Consider the following 24,303-nt stretch of genomic DNA (forward strand, 5'->3'; position numbering starts at 1 on the left):
TTCTCCCAGTCTGAGCAGCGTTCTTGTTTTCCTATCCCCGTTTCATAGCTGAACAACACGAAGCTTCCCACAATCCTATGCCAATGTGGCCGGGGGGAGAACCAGAGGGTGCCCCCAGCCCCGGGCCCTTGCTTTGCTTAAGGGTGAATTCCGCAGATGGAACCAATGTCTGCTAACGGCAACCTGCTCCTCCTTGCGGATGAGGGACCCGGGGAGTGGCGGGCAGGACGGCCTCTCCCAGTGGAAGGTGCTGCCTCCCGGCCTCCTCCCTGCCCCAGGGCTCTGCTCAAAGGAGACCCTGAGCAGACACTGCCTCCCAGCAGGCCTCTGCTCCATGCCAGGCTGGGCCTTTCTACACACCCTCCAGACAGTACTCAGCCAGAATGGCTTCCGTCTCCTCACTGCGCGGTGGAGAGGCTGAGCCACAGTGTACATTGCACAGGTCCTCAGGGGCCCAATGTGGGGTCAAGAGTGTCTCATTCCCAACCCCAGGGCTCTTCCAAAACACTTAGCGCTCACTTAACCCCACGGCCCTCATTCTGCAGAGAGACGAGGGGAGGCTAACGACTCGCTGGCATGGCTCGTGTTGACAGCTTCAGGAAGAAGGAAACCCAGCACCGGGTTTATCCAAGTTGCTGCCTGGATCCACACATGCCCCGGTGTCTTAACATTTACTGTGCCATCTGAGAAGCCGCCACTCAACACCATACACCTAGGTGTGTCCCAGGTAGAGTCAGCGTCATGTACAAGTTCACAGATTGGGAATTAATGATCCCCTTTGCACATGGACTAGGAATGCGCCGTGTAATGCTCTTAGGTGCCCAGTCCCTCTAGAGCTGTTTATGATAATTCAACATATACACAACGTTTCAGGAACAGAAATACACGTATAATGCAAAATGTCACATCTGTTTCAGGCCAGTGGAGTTTAAGGACGATCTTTGGGGAGGAAATATTCGCTTTCCGGGTTAATCTAGAGTGTGCCAGGCTTCTCTTTGCAGCCAGCCCTCTTTCTCTCCGCTAAGACCCAACCCAGGAGACAGGGGGTTCGAACGCAGTGTGGGCAGTTCCAATTCAATGAAGAGAACTGTTGGCCGGGTAAACTCCGGAACAACGTCCCGGGTCACCGGGTCCTGACACCTTACAGGGTGCGACCTCCCCCCCTGGCGGGCTCCGGGCGGCCTTCCGGAAAGATGGCTCTGCTCGGGCCGAGCCCTCTGGTTCTACGACCCAAGCACTGTATTTGCCCTAGCTCGGAAAAGCCGAGATGAAGATGGCGCGAAGGTTGGGCCTCCCGGACCCCGGGCCGCCCCGCGCCCGCCACCCGCTGGGTCCACACTCACCCGGGGCTGCCGCCCGCAGACCTGGCCGCCGCCTGCGGCCCCTCCATCCCTCGGAGGGCGGCCCTCCCGCGGCCCCTCCCGCGGCCCGCGAAGGCGCTGGGGAGGGAGGGCTTCCAGCCCCGGGCCCGGCGGCCCGCAGGCCTCGCGCGTCCGCCCGGGGCCGGGACGAGGCCGGCCTCCCCGGCCTGCGGGGCCCGCGGCAGCCTGCGAGCCGAGGGCGGCGGGCGCGGGCCTGGAGGGGAGCGCGGAGCGCCGGGGAGGAGGGCCGGGGAGGGCCGGGGAGGGGCTGGAGGCCCGGGCCTCGGCCTCCCACGCCCAGCCTCCCGCCCGTCGGGACGTCGATGGGGCGCGGAGAACCGGGGCCGCCGAGCTGCGGCGGGGTGGGGGGCAGGCCGAGCCCTCCCCGGCCGAGCGCCCCGGGGGCTCGCGGTAACCCTACACCCGGCGGGCTGGGGCGGGAGGAGGGTGCCCTTTGTTTACACTTTTTCAGAGGTGGCCTCTGGGGGCCTTTCCTCCCGGACCCAGGTCTTCGGCACCTGACCTGGAGGTCTGCAGAGGCAGCCCACAGTGGACGCGGGCCCCGCCCTCTGCCGAGCCGAGAGCCGGGGGCCTGCTGGCCCGCCGCCCCGCCCGGGAGGGACCTCGGGGTCCTGGGACGTCGCAGCAGACCTCGTCGCTCTGTGCGGACCTGGGAAGAAGCAGCGAAGGACTTTACCTGCGGCTGGGGCCCGAACTCACGGAGCCCTTTCTCCTTCCACCTAGACGGAGGTGACCAAGTGCCATCTATTGTGAAACCTATATATATATATATTTTTTTTTTTTTAGAAAAGACAGGTATAAAAGACAGTCTTTTTAGAAAAGACCCAGCCGGGCCTGGTGGCGCAACCTCAATCCTAGTACTTGGGAGGCTGAGACAGGAGGATCGCAGGTTCGTGGCCAGCCTCAGCTACTTAGTGAGGCCCTTTGCAACTCAGTGAGGCCCTTTTTTAAGATAAAGAATAAGCGGGGCGTGGTGGTGCAAACTTGCAATCCCAGCATTTGGAGACTGAGACAGGAGGGTCTGGGTTCGCTAACAGCTTCAGCTACTTAGTGAGGCCCTTGAAATTCCTGTTTGAGACCCTGTTTCAAAATAAAGATTAAAAAATAGGGCTGGGGGTAGAGGTCCAAGGTAGAATGCCTCTGGGTTCAAACCCCAGTACTGCAAAAAATAAAATAAAATAAATATAAAGAATAAAAAATAGGGCTGAAGGTGTAGCTCGGAGGTATTAGAATGCCTCTGGGTTCAATCCCCAGTACCGGAAAAAAAAAAAAAAAAAAAAAGGATCCAGAAGATTCCAGAAATCTCTACAAAAAAGAGACCAAAAAATCTTGATCATCGCCAGGCGTGGTGGCGCACATTTGTAATCCCAGGGTTTGGGAGGCTGAGATAGGAGGATTGCGCAGGTTCGAAGCCAGCCTCAGCTACTTAGTGAGGCTTTCAGCAACTTAGTGAGACCCTGTTTCCAAATAAAGTATAAAATAGGTCTGGGAGTATAGCTCGGAGGTAGAAAAGCCCCTGGGTTCCACCCCCAGGTACCACCAAAGGAAAAAAAAAATCTTGATCATCTTTTCTTCAGCCAATCAGCTTTATGCGGGCCTGGGATACTTGAACTTGGACACCAGGTCACCATCTAGAAGGGCCACACATTGTGCCAAGTGCTGGGACAGGGGTAGCGGCCTGGGGCTACTTTAGGAAGATTATTCAGGACAAACACTCTTACTACAGGTGTAAGGATGCAGACCCAGGTCACATAGCTCTGGTGACAGGTGGTCCCCAGGGTCCAGGGCCCCCTCTTCCATGTTCCCAGAGCAAGCAGATCCCGAAGCAGGGCAGGTGCTGCCAGTTATCAGTGCGGATTGTATCCGATGCGGCAAGGGCGCCTCCCCGGAGGGTGGGTGCGCGCGCCAGCTGCAGGCCAAGCACTTCACAACCGTCATCTCCTTGCAACCTGGAGAGATGGGCACTGTGGTCTCCTTTCTACAGACGAGCCAACCGAGTCCAGGCAAGTGTGCCAGGGCACGGGCTAGCCGGGGGCAGGTCTCGGAGGAGGCCGACACTGCAGCGATCCAGCCAGCATCTGGGTGCGCGTTACCCAAGAGTCCGTTGAAAAAAGTTAGAATTTGTCAAAACCCATAAAGTGCTGTGAGACTCAACACGTGTGCAACAAGCACCCTGGCCCTTCCTTCCTGGATCCTTTCTGTCTTCCTTATTAATGCTCTCCATGGCAAAATCCTGTGCACCCCCTATAAACCTGACAACAAGGGCACCTCGAGGAGAATCTTTTAAATTTTTACAAGAAAAAAACCCTTCAAAATAAAATAGTGCATCCCACTTTAGGGATAAGGAAATGTAGTACAGAGAAGCCGAGCCTGCCCAAAGCCACGTCGCTAGTATAGCTCCAATCTGAACCCAGTTTTGCCCAGCACCAAGGTTTTACAGAGGCCTCCCTGAACTCAGACTCCAAAAGTTAATTTCACCATGACTCCTGCTCACACCATGATCCTCCTCCCCAGAAGTTAATGATCTGTAAGACAGGCTTCTGAAAGTTCCAGCCAAGGTTTAATATTTAAAGGAAACCTGCCTCCTGCACCTTTTGGGATGCAAATCATACCTTCAGTTTACTGATTAAGTTTGTTATTTTGCAAGGAGTCAGGGTATCCCTTCTATACAGAGCCTATGAAAGCCACCCGTCCTAAAGACATCACTAAGCAGCTCTGTAGGATGCTGTTATCCTAGCATCCCCGTGTCAGAGGCCACTTCTTTTTCTTTGGATCCTGTTTGACTCAGCAGATATTTGTCGAACTTCTATTGTGTGCCAGGACCGGGGCCAAAATGTAACACAGAGACCCTGCCCTTGAGGAACTTCCGGTCAGCTGAACAGGGCAGGGGCAGGGGCATAAACTGTCAGTGTCCGTGCAGCCACCCAGGTCAGCACAGGGTGGCGCAGGTTGCCGGCAAGGACACCTAGATTGAGGTGCGTGTGTTGGGAGGAAAGGGGTGTCAGGGAGAACTGGGGCTCAGAAGGAGAAGATGGGGGAGGATGGGGGGTGGCATCTCAGGCCAAGAGATTAGCATGGAGGTGAGACAGGCCTGGTAAAATTTAAACCGGAGCCAGGGCTGGTGGTGCTAGGCTGTAATCCCAGTCTTTGGGAGGCTGAGACAGGAGGAACACAGGTTTGAGGGCAGCCTCAGCAACTTTGTGAGATCCTGTTTCAAAATAAAGAAAAAATAGTAAGGTCTGGGGGTGTAGCAAGGAGGTAGAATGCCCCTGTGTTCCATCCCCAGTACCAAAACGAGCAAATACCTTAAACCAGGAAAAGCAAGGGCAGGACGAGGTGCAGAGAAGGGCCGGGGGGCGGGGGGGTGGTGAGAGCTTCTGGTGGTCCAGGAGCTTGGACTCCATCATGAAAAGCAGGAGCCCTGGAGGGTGGTCTAGACCAAGCCTTTGCCTTGAGCCTAGCACATGTCTGAGCTGAGAGGCTACCATGTTCTCTCTCTCTCTCTCTCTCTCTCTCTCTCTCTCTCTCTCTCTCTATTTCTTTCTTTCCTCTTTCTTTCTTTCTCTTTTTGCAGTTGGATGGGGATGGGACCCAGAGGCATTCTACCTCCAAGCCATACCCCCAGCTCTATTTTTTATTCTTTATTTTGAAACAGGGTCTCACTGAGTTGCAAAGGGCCTCACTAAGTAGCTGAGGCTGGCTGCGAACTGCCATCCTCCTGTCTCAGCCTCCCGAATGCTGGGATTACAAGCATGCGCCACCACGCCCGGCTCTTATTTTCTTTAAATCAAACTTTTTCCTTATTATCTTTAGAAATCTAGGAGAAAAACAAATACAGGGTAAATAGTGATCACGTAGCCCCTGCCTTCATTTGAGCAAAGCGAACCCCCCATCCCAGCAGCCTCCTTGACTCGCCCAGGATAGAGCACAGCCTCCGCCTCCTCCCTCCTCCCTCTGGCTGAGGTGCTCTGAACCCTCAGACTCCAGGAACCACCTGAGGGGGAAGTCAGGTTTCACCTGGGATGGCGAGGGATGGAAGCCGTGGTCCTTGGAGGTCACGTGGTGGGGCCAGGGGAGCATAGAGATGGCGCGGGAGGGGCATCTCCACCAGGCCGCTGCTGTGCAGTGTAAAGGACTCGTCCACCTGGACCCCTGGGTTTCCCCAGGCACACTGAGCAGAGTGCCAGGAGGCGACCAATCACAGCAGCTGTGCGGGCGTTACTCACAGCCCAAGGCCCTCACCCAGGGCCCATCATTTCCTTCCAGCAGAGGAGCAAGAGAAACCAAGACCGGTCTAGACTGTAAGCGCCAGTGTGATGGGATTAGGAGGTGGGTTCTTGGGGGTGATTAGGCCAAGAAAATAGCACGTGTTGGAATTTGTGGCTTTATTTTAGTTGGTACTGGGACCTGAACCCAGGATCATTATACTCCCAAGCTAAACTTCTAGACTTAAATTTATTATTTTTTTTGAAACAGGGTCTTGCTAAGTTGCTAAGGCTGGCCTTGAAGCTGTGATTCTCCTGTCTTAGCCTCCCAGGTACTGGGATTATAGGTTAGTGCCACTGTACCTGGCTGGGATTGATAGCTTTATATATATAAAAAAAAGACACCAGTGATCTTTCTCTCTCCGCCAACCCCTCCCCACCACTGAGAGTACACTGTGAGTCAGGATGTGCCCCCAGAAGCCAGCCGTGCTGGCCCTACCCACCCCAGCGCTGTGAGACACTATTGCTTCAAGTTGCTCAGTCTAGGTACTGTTATCATAGCCTAAGCGGGTTGAGACATGTCCCCTCCCAGGCCGGCCAGCCCCTCTGACACCTCCCTTCTACACTCAGCTCCAGGGTCCCCTCTCGGGAAAGCCCGCCGCAGCAACCCTCCCCTCGTCCTAGGGGTGCTTATCACTCAGAGGGAGCTGTCCACACCTGGAAGTTGTGTCCCCACGACCCAGAGGGCTTCTTGTATGATGTACCCAGAGTCAGATCCTTACTGTGTCCCTGGTCCCTCGTTGGTACCCACCACATGGAAGGTATTGAGTAAATGACAGATGACGAAATGAACGTAAAGAATCCAGCTGGGGAAGGATGCCCGGGTCGAGGGGCCTCTGCTTGCTAAGAGGGCCAGGCCACTTCCCGAGGATGGGGTTCAGCCACCCAGGGCCGCAGTCCTGCCCCACTGCTCGGGCTTCCTGACCAGCGCCCACGTACGCACTGACCACAGTGTGGCCCTTTCACTCCAATTCTGAGCGAGCCCGGGAATCTGGATGTAAAACCAGGCACGGTGGTGCATACCTGTGATCCCAGCGCTTGGGTGTGAGACGGGATTGCAGGTGTGAGGCCAGCACATGGTAACTTTGCAAGACCTTGTTTCAAAATAAAAAATAAAAAGGGCTTGGGGGGGTATCTCAGATACCCCTGGGTAGAATACCCTTAGGTTCAAGTTCTAGTACCAAGGAAGGAAGGAGGAAGGGAAAGAGGGAAGGAAAGAAGAAAGGAAGGGAGAGAGGGAAGGAAAGAGAGATTTGGAGGTAAAATAGCGATCAGAAGAAATGGGAGAGGGGGTACAATGATAATGAGGGGGAATTATGCGAACACAGGCTTGGAGATAAATCAGCATGTGTGCGGTCAGCAACGTGACAACCAGCCCGGCAGACAGAGCCACCGTGTTTTCTTGTGCCTCCTCCCTGCCTGCAAGCATGCGTGTACACACACACATGCACACAGACACACACACACACACACACACGCATGCACGCACACACACACTGCTCTCCCATGCCCCACTAGCCTGGATCGAAGACCCCCGGAGAACAGAGGCGTGCTTCTTACCTGGTCGGGGTCAGCTTACTCTGCTCCCCCGGCCGGCCAGAAGGGAGCCCACTGGGCTGGGACAGGGACCTTTGATGCCCGCTCACCCTACACCAACACTGACCCTGCCAGGCCTGTGCCGGAACCCCAACAGCAGCTTTTCATTCCATAATTCTACTCACAGGGAAAGGACTGGGATTCGGAAGCTATTTGAACACCCCGCCGTGCCTGCTCAGGACGAGGCCATCATCGACAAGAGGAGCGGCGTCTGACCCTGTCCTGTGTGCTGATAGCCACTGCCGCCCTGGCCAGGTCTGTGTTCTCATCCACAAATGAGAAGAGACTCAGGCAGAAAGATCTTGGCGGATGTCTGAGACCCAGGTCATTTTTTTTAAATGACACTTTTTAATTTTGAGAAATGATGGAAAGTGTTCTGTACTGTACTGAATTGGTTTAGTCCATATGAGAGACAATGAAAAACTATACCAGCATAAAAATCACAGTGATAGTTCAATAAAACTATGAATATTTCAAGAGAAGCTAAAAAAGGTATTTGGCAAAATTCAACCCTTGTGCCCAGAAGTACAAGCCTTCCTTAACATGACAAAAATATCTTCCTCAAATCCAAAATGTAAGAGCCAACAAGTTACAAAATGGTGCAACTCCAGGATAGTTACTTCCAAGGAAGGAAATGAATAAGAATGCTTTACGAGCCGGGTGTGGTGGCGCCCACCTGTAATCCCCTTACTTGAGAGGCTGAAATAGGAGGACCACAGGTTCAAGGCCAGTCTCAGTAAGTTAGTGAGACTCTCAGTAACTCAGGGAGATTCTATTTTTAAAAAAATTTACAAAGGCCGGGCGTGGTGGCGCACGCTTGTAATCCTTGCTCTTGGGAGGCAGAGACAGGAGGATCGCGCAGGTTCAAAGCCAGCCGCGCGCGCTGGCTTAGGAGACCCTGTTTCCAAATAAAAATGCAAAAATAGATCTGGGAGTGTAGCCTGGAGGTAGAAGGGTTTCCAGGAACCCCAGTACCACCAAAAAAAAAAAAAAAAAAAAAAAAAAAAATTTACAAAGGGCTGGGGGTGTAGTTTGGAGGTAGAACTCCTTGGGTTCAATCCCTAGTACCTGCCATCCAAAATAAATAAATAAATAAATAAATAAATAAATAAATAAATAAATAAATAAATAAATAGGAGAATGCGAGAGACTTTAAAATGGATGGAAGAGACTATCGAGCTTCCTGTCTTACATATCCTTCCAGGTTATCTGAGCTATTTTACAATCCTGTAAACTAGGAAATGTGAGTTCTACAAATGATATTTTTGATATTTTATTATTTTATTAGAATAATTCCAAATGGGTTATGAAGAAAACTTACTGTGTTTAATGAGTTTTCAAAAAACTCTCAATGAAGATATGTTCACCAATAAATAATAAAAACTATGATATACTGGGCAAAAAGACTGATACCCAAAGCAACATGCAACATAAAAAAGATAACAGTATGAAGGAAGACAGTCTGCTGAGTATTAAAATCCATCTCAACACAAAGTCTTTGAAATCAGTAAAGAATTAGCTATCAAATCCAAACCACACCGAGGTAAGCCTGGCTGACGAAAGCCAGAAGTCAACCGTGGAGGGGAAAATAAGTTCCTTAGTGCAAGAAAGCGGAATAGTGTTCTGGAATATTTCCCTGGCTGGTATAAGCAGTATCAAAAAATCTTTTTGGCAAAGGATAGAAATAAATACAAATGGAATGCTACATTTTTAATTCAGCAGACTGTCCAGGAATGATAAAGGTGTAAGTAAAGTAGCAAGGGGATAACTTTATTTTTTATTTTTTATTTTTTTTGTAATCATACATCACTTTGGAATACAAGACTTGAGAGGATATACAAGCACATATCATCCAATAAGCCCTCATCCAATCCCCATCCCATTCCCTCCCCCTCCCTCGATCACGTGCTTAATTGGTGATTACTTTTTATATAATTGTTTATACACCTCATGAGTTTTAAAGAGATTCCATCCTCCCCCACCCCCTCCTCTCTGATTGGTCACTTTAATTGCTTCTCGACAGGGCCCTTTCTACTACTCGACCTCCTCCTGTTACCCCTTTCCTCCTAGTTCTTGCTAATTAGGGGAAGCATCTGGATTTTGTTTTCTGTGCTATTTCTCTGTCCATGCCACATTGCAAGTTCCGATCCCACTCTTGATGGCCCCTGTAGTGGCCTGGCCACCCGGAGGACTCTGATCCCGACCTCGCTGGCTCCAGCACCGGCCTTGCCTCATGGGAGGCCCCGATCCTGGCCTCGCTGGCCACAAGGGGATAATTTTAGAACATTATTTGTTGTGGGCTCAAAAAACATTCGAAACATTTATTTGGAGGTGTCACATTAGCATTGTCTAGGCATTTAGGCTTAAAGGAAGTAAAATTAAAAGAGGATACTTTTTCCTAAGAATTTCTTTAAAAACCAAGTATATTGCTAAATAGCAACATTACACTTGGTAAACAATAACTGGCAACAAAATAAGTTTAAACGGTGTAATATTTTGCCCCAAACCAGTCCCAGATACTGTTTTATAACCAAGATGCAAACTAACTTTGTTGTAATAAGCCTAGGCCAATTCTATCAAACGTGTCCTTGGTTAGATCTCCAGTTTCATTTAACGCTTTGAAAGCTCATTTGACAGCCAGTCAAGTCCTTCATACAGACCAGTTCCTTGTGTAGTACAAGTGGCTCGGACATACCAGGTTCTGTTACGAAGAGACTGAAGACCTAATTTGTCTGTCATCTCACTGATGGCCATGGCGTTTGGCAAATCCTGTTTGTTGGTAAAAAAGTAGCAGCACCACATCTTGCAGCTCGTCTTCCTCAAGCATTTTCTGCAGTACAGTCACTCCTTCCTGAATTATCTCACGATCATTGCTGTCTACCACAAAAATAAGGCCATGGGTATTCTGGAAGCAATGCCTCCAGAAAGGCCTAATTTTATCTTGACCACCAACATCCCATACTGTGAAGCAAATGTTCTTATATTCTACTGTTTCCGCATTAAAAGCAGTGGTAGGAATGGTAGTGACTATCTCCCCCAGCTTCAGTTTATACAGAATGGTCGTCTTGCCAGCAGCATCCAGTCCAACCATCAAGATGAGAGGAGATGGCGAGGCCCATGGCGGTGGTGGCACTTGCGGATGGGCAGAAAGAGCGGTCAGGGCGTCTCTGGGCTTTCTCCTTTCACGCTCCGGGAAAACTGGGCGGGAGGGAAGAGAGAAAAAAAACAAAACAAAAACAAAAACAGAGGCAGAAAAGGTGGCAGGGAGGGCTCGCGGGTCGGGGGTGGGCGAAGCTCCAGGGCTGGGCCTAGCGGGAGAGGACTTACGGGGTGCCAGGGCTCCGGACAGCCGCGGCCCAGCCCCTCCAACGCGGACAGATCGCGACACCGCCGCCCCCCTCCTTACAAATGATTTTTGTCCATGGAAATACAAATTGTGGTTTTGGAACTGCCTCATGAATACTGGTCTGTTTTTGCCAGTTTTACATGTACCTTCTTCTCAGTATTTCCGATGTCGGTATGTCTGTCTTCACTTTGGATCCTCTTTGGGATACATGATAACATTTAATGATCTCTTATTCATTAATGACTTATATAAAATCTCTGATGTGTGTTCGTTTTATAATTATACGAGAATCATCATTTCGGCCTCTCTCTCTCTTTTTTTTTTTTTTTTTTTTTTTTTTTGGTGGTACTGGGGTTCCTGGAAACCCTTCTGCCTCCGGGCTACACTCCCAGACCTATTTTATACTTTTTTTTTTTTTGAAACAGGATCTCTTAAGCCAGCACAGCTGACTTCGAACCTGCGCGATCCTCCTGTTTCTGCCTCCCAAGCGCGGGCATTACAAGCGTGCGCCACCACGCCCGGCTATGGCCTCTTTTTTTTTTTTTTTTTTTTTTAATTATCCTTTGACACATGCACAGAGAAAAGCCCCAACAGGACGCAGTGAGGTGGCCCTCTGCAAGCCACGGGGAGAGGCCTCCAGAGCCACCGGACCTGCCACTGCCTTGATCTCAGACTACAGCCTCTAGGACGAGGAGAACACGGATGACTCTTGTTTAAGGCGGAAATCTGTGGCATTCTGTCCAGCAGACAGAGCCAGCATACCTGTTTATTTCTATTCACCTGTTGATGGACCTTGTGTTGTTTCCAATCTGGGGCTTTTAGAAATAAAACTGCCATTAACATTCACATACAAAACCATCTTCTGACACATTTACCCAACTCATCGTCTCACTCATATCCACTAGCATCTGCCAGTATAATGGCTGGAAACCAAGGACAGAAAAGCAGCGTCCTGCCAGGCAGGGTAGCGTACGCCTGTAATCCCAGTACTTGGGAGATTGAGACAGGAGGGTTATGGGTTCAAAGCCAGCCGCAGCAACTTAGCGAGGCTCTCAGCAACTTTGTGGGACTCTGTTGCAAAATAAAAAATAAAATACACCTGAGGGTGTAGGTCAGAGGTAAGCTGCTCCTGGGTTCAATCTCAATCTCCAGTAACACACACACACACACACAGCATTCTTGTCCGAAAGAACAGTCCAGAATAGAGGAAAATAGAGACTAAGGAGTGGCCAGGCACAGTAGAGATAAGGAGTGTGGTAGTGAGAGTTAGCTGGCACTGGCTGACAGGCGAGAAGGAGGGAGAATTCTCTGAAGAGTCAGCCTCATGCACGGAGGCAGGGGATATACCTTTCTGCAGGTTCCATTCTGAGGGCAGATAAGATGAGGCTGGCGGGCAGGGCTGAATCCTGAAGGCTCTCACTAAGCTGCTGAGGCTGGCCGCGAACCTGCTGTGATCTTTCTGTCTCCGTCTCTCCAATATTGGGATTATAGGCGTCCCACCATACCAGGTTCTACTGCCCTCCACTCTTGGTTTTTGTTTGTTTGTTTGTTTGTTTGTTTTTGTTTTTTCTTTTCTGCACTGGGAACTGAACCAAGGAGTATTTTTACCTCCTAGTTATAACCCTAGTCCTTTTTTTTATTTTTTATTTTTTGGTGGTACTGGGGTTCCTGGAAACCCTTCTACCTCCGGGCTACACTCCCAGACCTATTTTATATTTTTATTTGTAAACAGGGTCTCTTAAGCCAGCGAGGCTGGCTTCGAACCTGCGAGATCCTCCTGTCTCTGCCTCCCAAGTGTGGGATTACAAGCGTGCGCCACCATGCCCGACAACCTAGTCCTTTTTTTAAAAAGTTTTTTTTTTTTTTTAAACGGTCTTGCTAGGTTGCTGGGAGTCTCCCTACATTGCTGAAGCTGGCCTGGAACCTGTGATCCTTAAGTACTGGGATTACAAGCATGCACCACCATGCCCATTTAAATCAGGTTTTTTCTTATTTTTGCTCTTGAGTTTATTTAGTTTCTCATATATTCTGGATATCAACCCCTTGTTAAATGTATAGTTTGCAAATCTTTTCTCCCAGTGTATAGGCTGCCCTTGCACTTTGCTGAGTGTTTGCTTTGAGAAAGCTTTCTAGTTGGATGTAGTCCCATTTGTCTGCTTTTGCTTTTGTTTCCTGTACTAATAGGGATATATATATATATATATATATATATATATATATATATTCCTTTTCTATTCCAATGTCAAAGCATTTCCCATTTTCTTCTCATACTCTCTTAATTTCAGGTCTTACAGAGTTGATTTTTGTAGCTGGTGAGAGATAGAAATCTAACTTCTTTCCTCCATGTATGGATATACAACTTTCCTAGAACCATTTATTGAAAACACTCTTCTGCAATGTGTATTGTTAGCACTGTTGTTGAAAATCAGTTAGCTCTATGTGCAAGGGTTTAATTCTAGGCTCTCTATTCTGTTCTATTGGTCTACGTATCTATTTTTATACATGCTGTTTTGATTACTGCTGTTCTGCAATATGTTTTGAAGGTAGATAGCATACCTTCTGCTTTCTTCTTGTTAGTCAAGATGACTGGCTATTTGGGTTTTTTCATGGTTCCATATAAATTTTAGAATTAGTTTTTCTCATTCTGTGAAAAATGTTAGTGGTATTTTGACAGGGATTGTGCTGAATTTGTGAATCACATTGGGCAGTGTGGATATTGTTAACAATATTGATTCTTCCAGTCCATGAACATGGGATATCTTTTTATTTTTTATGTTCTTTTTCATCATTTTTTAAAATAATTTTCATTGTAGAGTTTTGTTTGTGTTTCTTTTTGGTGATACTGGGGTCTGAACTCAGAGGCATTCAAACTGTAAACTATACCCTCAGCGTTTTTTGTTTTTGTTTTCGTAAAAGGGTCTTAGTAGGTTGCTCAGAGTCTATGTTGCTAAGGCTGGTCTTGAACCTGCAATCCTCTTAGCCTCCTAAGTACTAGAATTATAGGCATCACTACATCTGGCTCATTGTAGAGATTTTTCACCTCTTTGATTAAATTTATTCCTAGGTACCTTTGCTATTGTAATCAGGATTGCTTTCCCAATGTTGAAAATAGGTAACTTGTTTTGTTCTAGATCTTAGAGCTTTCAGCTTTTCCCCATTCAGTATAATGTTAACCTGTTGGTTTATAATAAAAATGCCTTTGAGCTGGGCATGGCGGAGCAGCCCATAATCCCAGTATTTGGGAGGCTGAGATGAGAGAATTGAAGGATCAAGACCAGTCTCAGCAACAGAGACCCAAAGACCCTGTTTTTTTTTAAAAAAAAAAAAAAGCGCTGAGCGTGGTGGCGCACGCTTGTAATTCCCACGCTTGGGAGGTGGAGACAGGAGGATCGTGCAGGTTCGATGCCAGCCACCCTGGCTTAAGAGACCCTGTTTCCATAAAATAGGTCTGGGAGTGTAGCCTGGAGGTAGAAGGGCTTCCAGAAACCCCAGTACCACAAAAAAAAGAGGAAAAAAAAAGTCGGGCAGGGAGGAGGTCTAGCTCAGAGATAGAACACCTCTGGGTTCAGTCCCTAATTACCTCCTGCCCCCTAGAAAAAGTCTTTTATGTTGAGGTATGTTTCTTCTATACCAAATTTCTTCATGTTTCTATCATGAAGCGATGCTGAGTTTTATCAAATGCCTTTTCTGCATCTGTTGAGATGCCTGGTTTCTGTTGCTGGAGTTTTAAGGGTTTTCTATATATAAGACCATGTCACTGGTGTATCATGTTTATTGATTTGCACATATTGAATCATCCTCATATCCCTGCAATGAATTCCACTTGATTATGGGGAATAATCTTTTTAATGTGCTGATGGATTTGAGTTTGCTAATGTTTTGTTAAGATTTTTTCACATATATTCATCAATACTATTGGTCTGCAAGCTGGGCACAGTGGTGCATGACTGTAAGGTTGAGGAGGTTGAGTCAGAAGACCTCAGGTTTGAGGCCAGTGTGCCCTGAGTTCCACCCCTTGTACCACAAAAAAATAAACAAATAAATCCCAGTAAGCCCTCCCCATCACCAGCACAAAGAATACTGGTCTGCTGCTTTCTTTGTTGTTGTTATTGAACCATCTGGTTCTGGTATCAGGGTAATGCTGGCTTCATAGAATGCATATGGAAGAATTCCTTCCTCTTCTATTTCTAATTTAAGGAGTCTTAGGGGTTTTCTTTAAATATTTGATAGAGTTTATGGTCCTGGGCTTTTCTTTGATGAAAAAAAATATATATATAGTGTTGAGGGTGATAGAGGCATAGATATACACAGTGCTCATTTTGCCCTTCCTCAGTTCCTTCCCCACTCCCTCTCCTCATTTTCCCATGATACGTTTGTGTGTGTACATCATGTCAATTGAAGTGCTTCGATTCAAGTCTTCCTCCCCACCACCCCATCTCCCTCAGTGAGGTCCCCTCCTTCAGTAAGAAACCGCTAAGGTTTCTCCTCCTAATTTCTCCCTGGCTTCCACATGAGGAAGAACATCTGCCCTTTCACTTCTTGTGACTGACTCTTCTCACTTAGTGTCATATTTTCCAGTTCTGACAAAGGACTTTATTACTGATTCAATCTTATTACTTATCATTGATTGCTCTGTTCAGGTTTTCTGTTTTTCCATGACTCAGTATCGGTAAGGTATATGTATTTAGAAATTTGTCCATTTCTTCTAGGTTATCAAATTTATTGGCATAGAGTTTTTCATGATACTCTCTGATGATTTTTTTACATTTCTGTGGTGTCAGTCGTAATGCCTCCTTTTTCATCTCTTGAGTCTTTCTTTTAAAAGAACCAACTTTGTCCCACTGATCTTTTGTATTTTCTTTAGTCTCCATTTCATTTATTTTTGTTCTTTTTGTACACTGCTGGTTATAAAAGTGGTAGTGACATACATGCACACAGCACTTGGTGGGCTTTCCTGTGGCTCCCGCCCACTCCTCGTTTTCCTCATATAGGGTATTGTGGTTAACACTGGTATTCTCACATATGTACAGGATGTTGATGGAAGTAATTTTCTTATTGATTATCCCTCTACCTCCTCCCCTTTCCCCAGACCATCTTCCTGGTTCCATTGTTTTTCTTCAATATCTAAAGTCCCTCTGGTATCCTGATTACTCCCTAACTTCTCCATATTAGAGAAAACATATGACCCTTCACTTCCTGTGACTGGCTGACCTCACTTAACATAATGTTCTCCAGGTCCATCCATTTTCCTAAAGATGACAGTTTTGTTCTTTTTTATTACTGAGTAGAATTCCATTGTGTGTATCTCTCATAATTTTGTAATCTGTTCATCTGTTGATGGACACTTAGGCTGGTTCCATAATTTGACTATTGTGAATTGTGCTGCTATAAACATGGAAATGCATCTATTACTATAATTCTCTGATTTCAGTACCTTTGGAAAGACACCCAGGAGTGATATAACTGGATCATTCCCAAATTCCCAATTTTCTGAGGAATCTCCACACTGACCTCCATAGAGGCTGAACTAATTTGCAATCCAACAGCAGTGTAGAAGAGTTCCAGTTGCCCCACATCCTTGCCAGCATCTGTTTCTTGTCTTCTTGATGATTGTAATTTTGAATGGGGTAGATAAAATGTTAGTGTAGCTTTGATTTGTATCTCCCTGGCTGTTAATGTTATTGAATATTTTTTCATATATTTATTTGCCATTTGTATCTCCACTTTTGTGAAGTGTCTTTTTAGTTCAGTTGCCCAATTCTTGATCAGTTTTTTTTTAGTGTAGTCTTTTAAGTTCTTTGTATATCCTAGATATTTGTCCTTTATTAGATGGATAGCTGGCAAATATATTCTCCCATTTTGTAGCCTCTTTAGACTTTTGATGGTTTCCTTTGACGAGCAGAAACTTTTGAGTTTAATTCCATCCCAATTGTTAATTCTTGTTTCAATTTCCTGAGCTTTGGGAGTCTTGCTGAGGAAATTTCTACCTGTGCCTACATGTTGGAGTGTTGGACCTGTACCCTCCTCTAGTAGCTTCAAAGTCTTTGGTCTAGTTTCCAGGTCGTTGCTCCATCTTGAGTTGACTCCTGTGCAGGGTGAGAGGTAAGGATTTAATTCCATTTTTCTACAAATGGACACCAGTTTTCCCAACACCATTTGTTGAAAAGGCTGTCTTTTCTCTAATGTATTTGTTTGGTGCCTTTGTTAAAAATCAATTGGCTCTAAGTGTGTGGATTTGTTTCTTTATCTCCTATTCTACTCAGTTGGTCTATGTATCACCATTCCTTTTCAATATACACCTTGAGACTCTTACCAGAGCAATTAGACAGGAAAAAGATATTAAAGTAATTCAAATAAGAACTGAAATTATCTCTATTTGCAGATGACGTGATCCTATATCTATCTATTTATTTAATTTTGGTGCCAGAGATTGAACCCAGGGGCTTTTTACTTCTGAACTATACCCCCAGCTTTATTTTAATTTTCATTTTGAAACAGGTTCTCACTCAGTTGTGGAGAACCTAAGTGGCTGAGGCTGGCTGCGAACCTGCAGTTCTATCTCACCCTCCCACATATTGGGATTACAGATGTGTGCCATCACACATGGTTTGTGATCCTATATTTAGAAGACCCCCCAAAAAAACCCCAAAAGACTTCTAGAGCTGATTAAAAAATTCAGCCAAGTAGCAGGATACAAAAATCAATCTAAAAATATCAGTAGCTTTTCTGTATGCCAACCATGAATCCATGGAAAAAGAAAACCAGAAAATTCTATTTACAATGAACTTAAAACCAATAAAATACCTAGGAATAAATCTAACCAGGAAGGTAAGAGACCTCTACAGTGAAAAGTATATAACACTTAAGAAAGAAATTGAAGATCTTAGAAGATGGAAAAGTCTCTCATGCTCTTGGATAGGCAGAATAAATATGATCAAAATGGCCATCCTACCAAAAGTGATCTACAGTCACTGCAGTCCCTATCAAAATACTAATGCATTCTTCACAGACCTAGAAAAATCATCGTCAGTTACATATAGAGAAACAAAAGACCCAGAGTAGCCAAAGCAGTTCTCAGCAACAAGAACCACGTAGGAGGCATCACAATTCCTGAGTTCAAATTACGTCACAGAGCTTTGGTAATAGCAGTAGGGTTAGTTAGTATTGGCACAAAATCTGCCCTGATTTTTGTTCTTTCTTTCCTTCTGGTTTTGAGTTTGGTTTGCTCTTGTTTTCCTAGTTCTTTGGGACGTGGTGATAGGTTGTTTATTTGAGCTCCTTCGACTTTTTTGGTGGGCCTTGTTTGCTATAAACTTCCCTCTTGGGTGTGTTGTATATCCATTTTTACTTGCTTCAAGAAAGTTTTAAATTTCCTTCCTGACTTCTTCTCTGATCTTTTAGTTGTTCAAAAAATAAATTAGTTTCCTTGTATTTGTATAGTTTCAAAGTCTTTATTGATTTGTTTTATTCCGTTCTGGTTGGAAAAGGTGCTCAATATAGATTTACTTATAATTATTTGCTGAAACTTGTTTTTGTGTATCATGTAATATATCCTGGAGAACGTTCCATATACTGATGAGAAAAATGTGTACTCTGCAGTTGTACGGAATGTTCTGTGAATGTGTTAGATTCATTTGGTCTAGGGTGTAATTTATTTTTTACTTTTTTGTGGTACTAGGGATTGAACCCAGGGGCATTCTACCCCTGAGCTACACCCCCAGCCTTATTTTATGTTTAAAATTTGAAGCAGGGCCTTGCTAAGTCATGGACGGCATTGCTAAGTTGCTGGGGCTGGAACTGAGACTGCAATCCTCTTGTCTCAGCCTCACAAGTATTTTGATTGTAGTACTCCAGTACTATAGTCTAGTGCATCTGGCTCCAGGGTGCAATTTAACTCTTCAGTTTTTTGACTTTCTATCTCGATAATCTATCCACTGGTGAAAATGGAGTGTCAAAATCTTCCGACTATTATTATATTGGAGTCTCTCTTTATATATTTGGGTGCGTATTTAGAATTATTTTCTCATTTTGACTTGACCCCTTTATTGTTAATAATGGCTTTGTCTCTTTTTAACTACTTTTGATTTCAAATCCCCTTTATTCTTCCTTACACATTGATTTTTTTGAGGAAGAGGGTATTGAATCCAGGGGCATTCTACCTCTGAGCTATACCCCCATTTTAATTTTTTATTTTTATTTTGAAACAGGGTCTCAGGTTGCTAAGGGCTAAGTTGCTGAGGCTGGCTTCGATTCTGCAATCCTCCAAATACCCCTTACCTGGATATTTGTGTCCTTATCAAAGTTTGGCAGTTTGCTGTTATTTTTTTGAATAAGCTTCCACCTGTCTTAGACTCCCAAGTAATTGGGATTACAGGTCTGCACCACACCAGTTACATTTTGATTTTTTGATCTCCCATTTTACATCATTCTATATTGCCTATCTTGAAATATCGCAGTTACTACTATTTTCAATTGTTTTGGTTTTTAGCCTTCATACTAAAAGACATGAATGCCATGAATGGGTTACACAGCATGCTAAGAATATTAGGGCATTCTGAATTTATTTGTATAGTTCCTCTTACTAGTGAGTTTAATACTTTCCCATGTTTTCTCCTATTAATTAAGATCTCTTTCTTTCAGTTTGAAGAACATCCTATATCATTTCTTATAGAACGGTCCAGTGACGATATATTCTCTTGGCTTTTTATTTGTTTGGAAATGTCTTCATCTCTCATTTATGAATGGTAACTTCTCTGGGTATTCTTAGTTGATAGGATTTGTTTTTCCTTCAGTACCGTGAAAATCTCATTTTACTCTCTTGGCCTGAAAGGTTTCTACTGAGAAGTCTGCTGTCAGGAAATTGGGACACCTCTACATATAATTTTGTTCTTTTCTCTTGCAGTCTTGAGAATCATCTATCCTCCTTTGAGAGCTTGAAGTTTTGGGGTAGATTTGGTTTACATTTGATTGGTGACCCCTGGTCTTCCCTTACCTGGACGTTTGTGTCCTTATCAAAGTTTGGGCAGTTTGCTGTTATTTTTTTGAATGAGCTACCCCATTGATTTGCAAGTCCTCCCTGAGCCCAAATGCTCTGAGTATCTGCTCTCATAACACTGTCCCAAAGCTCCTCTAAGTTTTCTTCATTGTTATTTTTCTCTTTCAAATGTACATTTTCAAATAATCCTTACTTCACTCTTTGTTTCATGTCATACTATTGATGTTTCCTATCATATTTTAAATTTTGCCGAGTATATTTTTCATTAAAAATTTTCATTTTTTTAAAGGCAGCTTCCATCTTTTTGTTAAGTTTCTCTCTTATCGTACTGACATGTTTGTTTTCTTCAAGTCCATTGAGTTCTCTTAAACCAGTGTTTTAAGTTCTGAGATTTCTCCCACACTGATTACTCTCTGGTCAGTATCTGGCACATTATTAGGTGAGGTCATGGGTTCCTGTAGGCTTTTAATGTGTGTTGGCATATAATATCCTCTGGGCTTTGCAAGATTAGGTGCTTATTCGAGTCTCCCATTCCAGCTTTGTTTGTGCCCATTTTTCCAGAAATTTGAAGATGGCTGCCTGTTTCCTCTGAGCTTATAGTCACTTCTGAGGTCCAGATTTGTCAGAAGTAGGCTGTTGGTGTATTGTTACTGTTTCAGTACTAAAGGACAATCCAAACTCAAGTATGTCCCAAATAACATTATGGGTGTGTTATTCAGAAAGAACGAGGGGAGTACATACAAGAGTGGTCTGCCCCTCCAGCCTTGCCCTGGGGCCAAGTTAGGTTAAAGTACCTCAGCCCCAGTTACCAAACTGTTGTCAGACACTGTAGGATTCTATCTGACTCTGGAAGACTCAACATGGATGAACCAGTCTGATTCCTAGGTCACAACTGTAACCACAGATACCACCAGCTGTGTCAGACCTAAGCCCACAGACCCCCAGCATACGGCCATGGTAGGACCAAGGCCCACACTGCTACGGGCTGCCTAGTCACGGCTAGCTGGAGTATGAGTTCAGCAGACTGGGTACGCATCTTTCCCGGGTGCTGTGGCTGTTCCTGAGGTTTCGTCTGTAGGTAGGCCTGGGGATGGGGCTGCTGGGGTCTCTCCAGCATTGGGTTTTATCAGCCCAGCACTGAGTCCAGGGCAGTCTTATGCTCACTACCCTGTCCTACAGAGGGGAAAAGGGTTCTTACACCACTCTCTCCTGCCGAGGATGGGGTAATACTGGTGAAGGTAGTCCCTCGGCTACCTAGGCCAGTGCTAAGGTGTGTCAAACCTGAGTCTCACAGCCACAGAAACCTGCAGTTTTGGGGGTACAACAAGGCCCACTCCACAGCTGGTGGTGACGCAGGTCCCAAAACGAGTCTGTTCTACTGGGGCTCAGGTCTCTTTCCAGTGCTAGGGCAGTTCTAGAGCCCTGTGTGAGCACTGGCCTTGTGACAGCTGTGTTGTCTGAGGTCGGGGGACAGACGCCAGACAGTCCCTTGGCCACTGAGGCTGATGCTACCAGGTTGTCCCTGAGGGGCCTGCAGTCTTGGGAGGAGGGTGGGGGTGCTCTAAAAATGATGCAGGCCAAACTCATCTGTCCTGCTGGGGCAGAGGTCTCTGCTGATCCTGGGAAGTCTAGGGGCTCCTCCTGTGGGCTCTGGCCCGTGTACGGGGCCTTTGGTTTTTGCCCGATTCTCACAGTGGTGGCCCTGGAGACCAAGACAAAGCCCTGGGCTAGCTTTCCTGCCTGGCACCCAGCAGGAACAGTCCTGCTCCCTGCTCTGCCTGCTGGGTCAGAGGGTGGTATGGAGGAGGCCATCACTGGCCATTACCACCTGGCTTGACGTGGTTCCAGGGGCTTGGGCTGCGATACTGGCCTGGTAGAAGCCATGGGGCTCCGCCCAGCATTGGGCTTCACAGCGATGGGCCTGGGCCTGGGTTCCAGGTCTAAGTTCTGAGCTTAATCCCCTCTCGCTCCCCCAAATGGGAGGCATCACTTTCTGTAGGCTGCTTGAAGTTGGACAAAGAGTAAAGCAGGCATCTCTTTCCTTCTTGCCTTACCCATTTTGTTACACTAAAAGCAGGCATTATAGTCGGGTGTGGTGGCGCACGCTTGTAGTTCCCGTGCTTGGGAGGCAGAGACAGGAGGATTGTGGAGGTTCGAAGCTAGCTGCGCTGGCTTAAGAGACCCTGTTTCCAAATAAAAACAAAAACAAAAATAGGTCTGGGAGTGTACCCGGAGGTAGAAGGGTTTCTATGAACCCCAGTACCACCAAAAAAACCCAAAAAAACAAAAAAAAAACAAAAAGCAGGCATTATGGCCTGCCATCCTGCCATCCAGTTTTCTCAGCTATGTGAACAGCTGTTCAACTTGGTGTGTGTGTGCGTGAAGCCATGCAGAATCACAGGTGGCATTCCGCTCCACTGTCCACTTGTAGAAGGACAAATAAGACAGAACAGGCTTTAATATCTGTGTAGGAAGCAGGGAAGAGCCATCTCTAACTTGAGACAGAATTCTTGGCCTACTCTGGGGTGTGGATAATGATAAGAGTCTGTCTTTTTTGTCAGTGGCTTCAGAAAAGTGGTTTACAAACAGCTGTATTACCTTCCCTTTCTTTTCTCCATAAAACCAATGATAGTGGAAACAACTAAATGCAGGAAGTAAAGCAAAGCCCAGCACATGAAAGGGGCTCAATAAACACACATTAATCTTCGAAAAAAGAGGACTCCACAATTACCCTAAGGAAGATGGTGGGAAACTAGAAAAAGAAACAAACCACAAAGCATAAAATTGGTCATTATTCCCATAACCTTCAAAAAAGATATCATAAAAATTATTCTTAAAAACATACAGATCAAGCCGGGCTTGGTGGCGCACACCTGTAATCCCAGTACTTGAGAGGCTGAGACAGGAGGTTCATGCAGGTTTGAAGCCAGCCTCAGCTACTTACTGAGGCTCTCAGCAACTTAGTAAGACCCTGCTTCCAAATAAAATATTTAAAAAATTAGGTCTGGGAGTATAGCCCAGAGGTAGAAAGCCCCTGGGTTCCATCCCAGTACAAAAAAAAAAAAAAAAAAAAAAAGATACAGATCACTACAAGTTCAGAGATGCTGGATATGTTTGTTGATGATGGATAAAAGAGTGGGACCCGGGGATGGTGGCGCACGCTTGTACTTCCAGCATTGGGAGGCTGAGACCAGAGGATGGCGGGTCGCGGACAGCCTCAGCTACTTAGTGAGGCCCTCTGCAGGATTAATTCAGTAGAGAGTGCTCTGCTCACATGGAAAACGGGCTTGTAGTGATAACAAGCGTCCAGTCCTCCAGCAAGTAACGAAGCATGGCATTTCATCTTCTATTTGGGATTCTTTTGTGACATAAAACAAATCTTCTCATGTATCTCAGTGCTCTAGAGTCACACCTCATATGTTACCAAGAGGAAAAAGGCCACTTAAGAGTACTTTTAATTTAGCAAAATAATTTTTTAAGTTTCACCACAGTAGTCTTGGTTGTCCTAAACTCATATACAAGCCAGTCTGAAGGGCCCATGTCTAGGAACCTAAGGAACCCGGGGACAGAAACACAGTGACCAACCATTCCCCAGGGACGAAGGAGGCGCCAAACGGTTGGAAACAGAGCTTGTAATAACGAAAGGACAGGGTTTTGTAACCAATCACTTATTTTCTTTTAAAAACACATAACCACATTAACTTTTTGCTTTATACAACCATCTAGAAACTATAAAACAGTACCACGTTGTGCATTTAACCTACTTATCAAGAAGGGAACTCCACATGTCATAAGAATTCTATTCATATAAGGAAAAAGGAGACAGCTAACGGCAGAGTCACAGATACAACATGTCCAAGCAAGCATCGATTCCTTGACGTCACCTTTTCCATTGACCAGAGTGGAGAGTAAGAAAGAAGCAAGGGAGAAAAAGGAGGGGAAGAAGTAGCACCACAGAGGACTAATCACAATCCAGTGACTCTTACAACTAGAGCTCAGGTTTCATAGTATCATTTGACCAACAGTGTGGAGGAAGGCGGCGGGCGTGTGAAGCAAACACGACAGAGGGGCAGGGCTTGAAAAGACACGTTCCTCCCCCTGCCCCCCTCCTACACACTCTTCATTGATACAAGCCTCTGTGCTAATCCAGAAAATGGCAAGAAATTCATCTTCACAATGTGCTAAAGCTTAAAGAATTTTGTTCTTTTTGCAACTGAAATATGAGTGGCTCACAATTTCACTTTACAGATGAAAGGACAACAGTGTCATGAGTGATTACTCTCAGTGACTCCCCACAATTCTCTCCCTATCCCCACCGTGCTGGTGTTGCTATGGGCAACCAGGGACTTCAGAGGCAGCAATCAAGGGACAGAGAGGTGGAATCCTTTGTTTCCTACAAGTCCACCTCTTTCTAGTAGGCTGCAGTCTGTCCTCTGATTGTGCTGACATGGAGCAAAGGGGACAGAGTGGAAGTGTAGTCAAGTAACTCGTCTTAAGATATACACGGTGAAACTGTAAATAGCAGACACTAATCCACAGCAAGACACAGGCTGTCTGATTGTCCTCGTTAGGCTGAGGGCGCCACACAAAACCCGAAGCCCTGTGGCACTGACTTCAGCAGAACAATGGACCAAAGGTTGGCTACAAGGGGACATACTTCTGTTGAAAATTAACGTAAGGTTCTCCTCACTTCAGGGGAAAGGCTCATCTTGTCCCTCT

The 24,303-nt window shown here is 46.0% G+C and overlaps 1 pseudogene across 1 annotated transcript; it reads right to left on the bottom strand.

Moving 5' to 3' along the window:
- Positions 1–9,853: 9,853 nt before the first annotated feature.
- On the bottom strand, positions 9,854–10,700 carry LOC308265174 (ADP-ribosylation factor 4-like; annotated as a pseudogene). Its single transcript has 2 exons — positions 10,571–10,700; positions 9,854–10,441 (listed from the first exon to the last, which is right to left on the bottom strand). The product of its transcript is annotated as an ADP-ribosylation factor 4-like (transcript).
- Between the last annotated feature and the right edge of the window lie 13,603 nt (positions 10,701–24,303).

The sequence above is a fragment of the Muscardinus avellanarius genome (assembly GCF_963383645.1).
Source record: "Muscardinus avellanarius genome assembly, chromosome: 7".
In the NCBI taxonomy this organism is placed as follows: Eukaryota; Metazoa; Chordata; class Mammalia; order Rodentia; family Gliridae; genus Muscardinus; species Muscardinus avellanarius.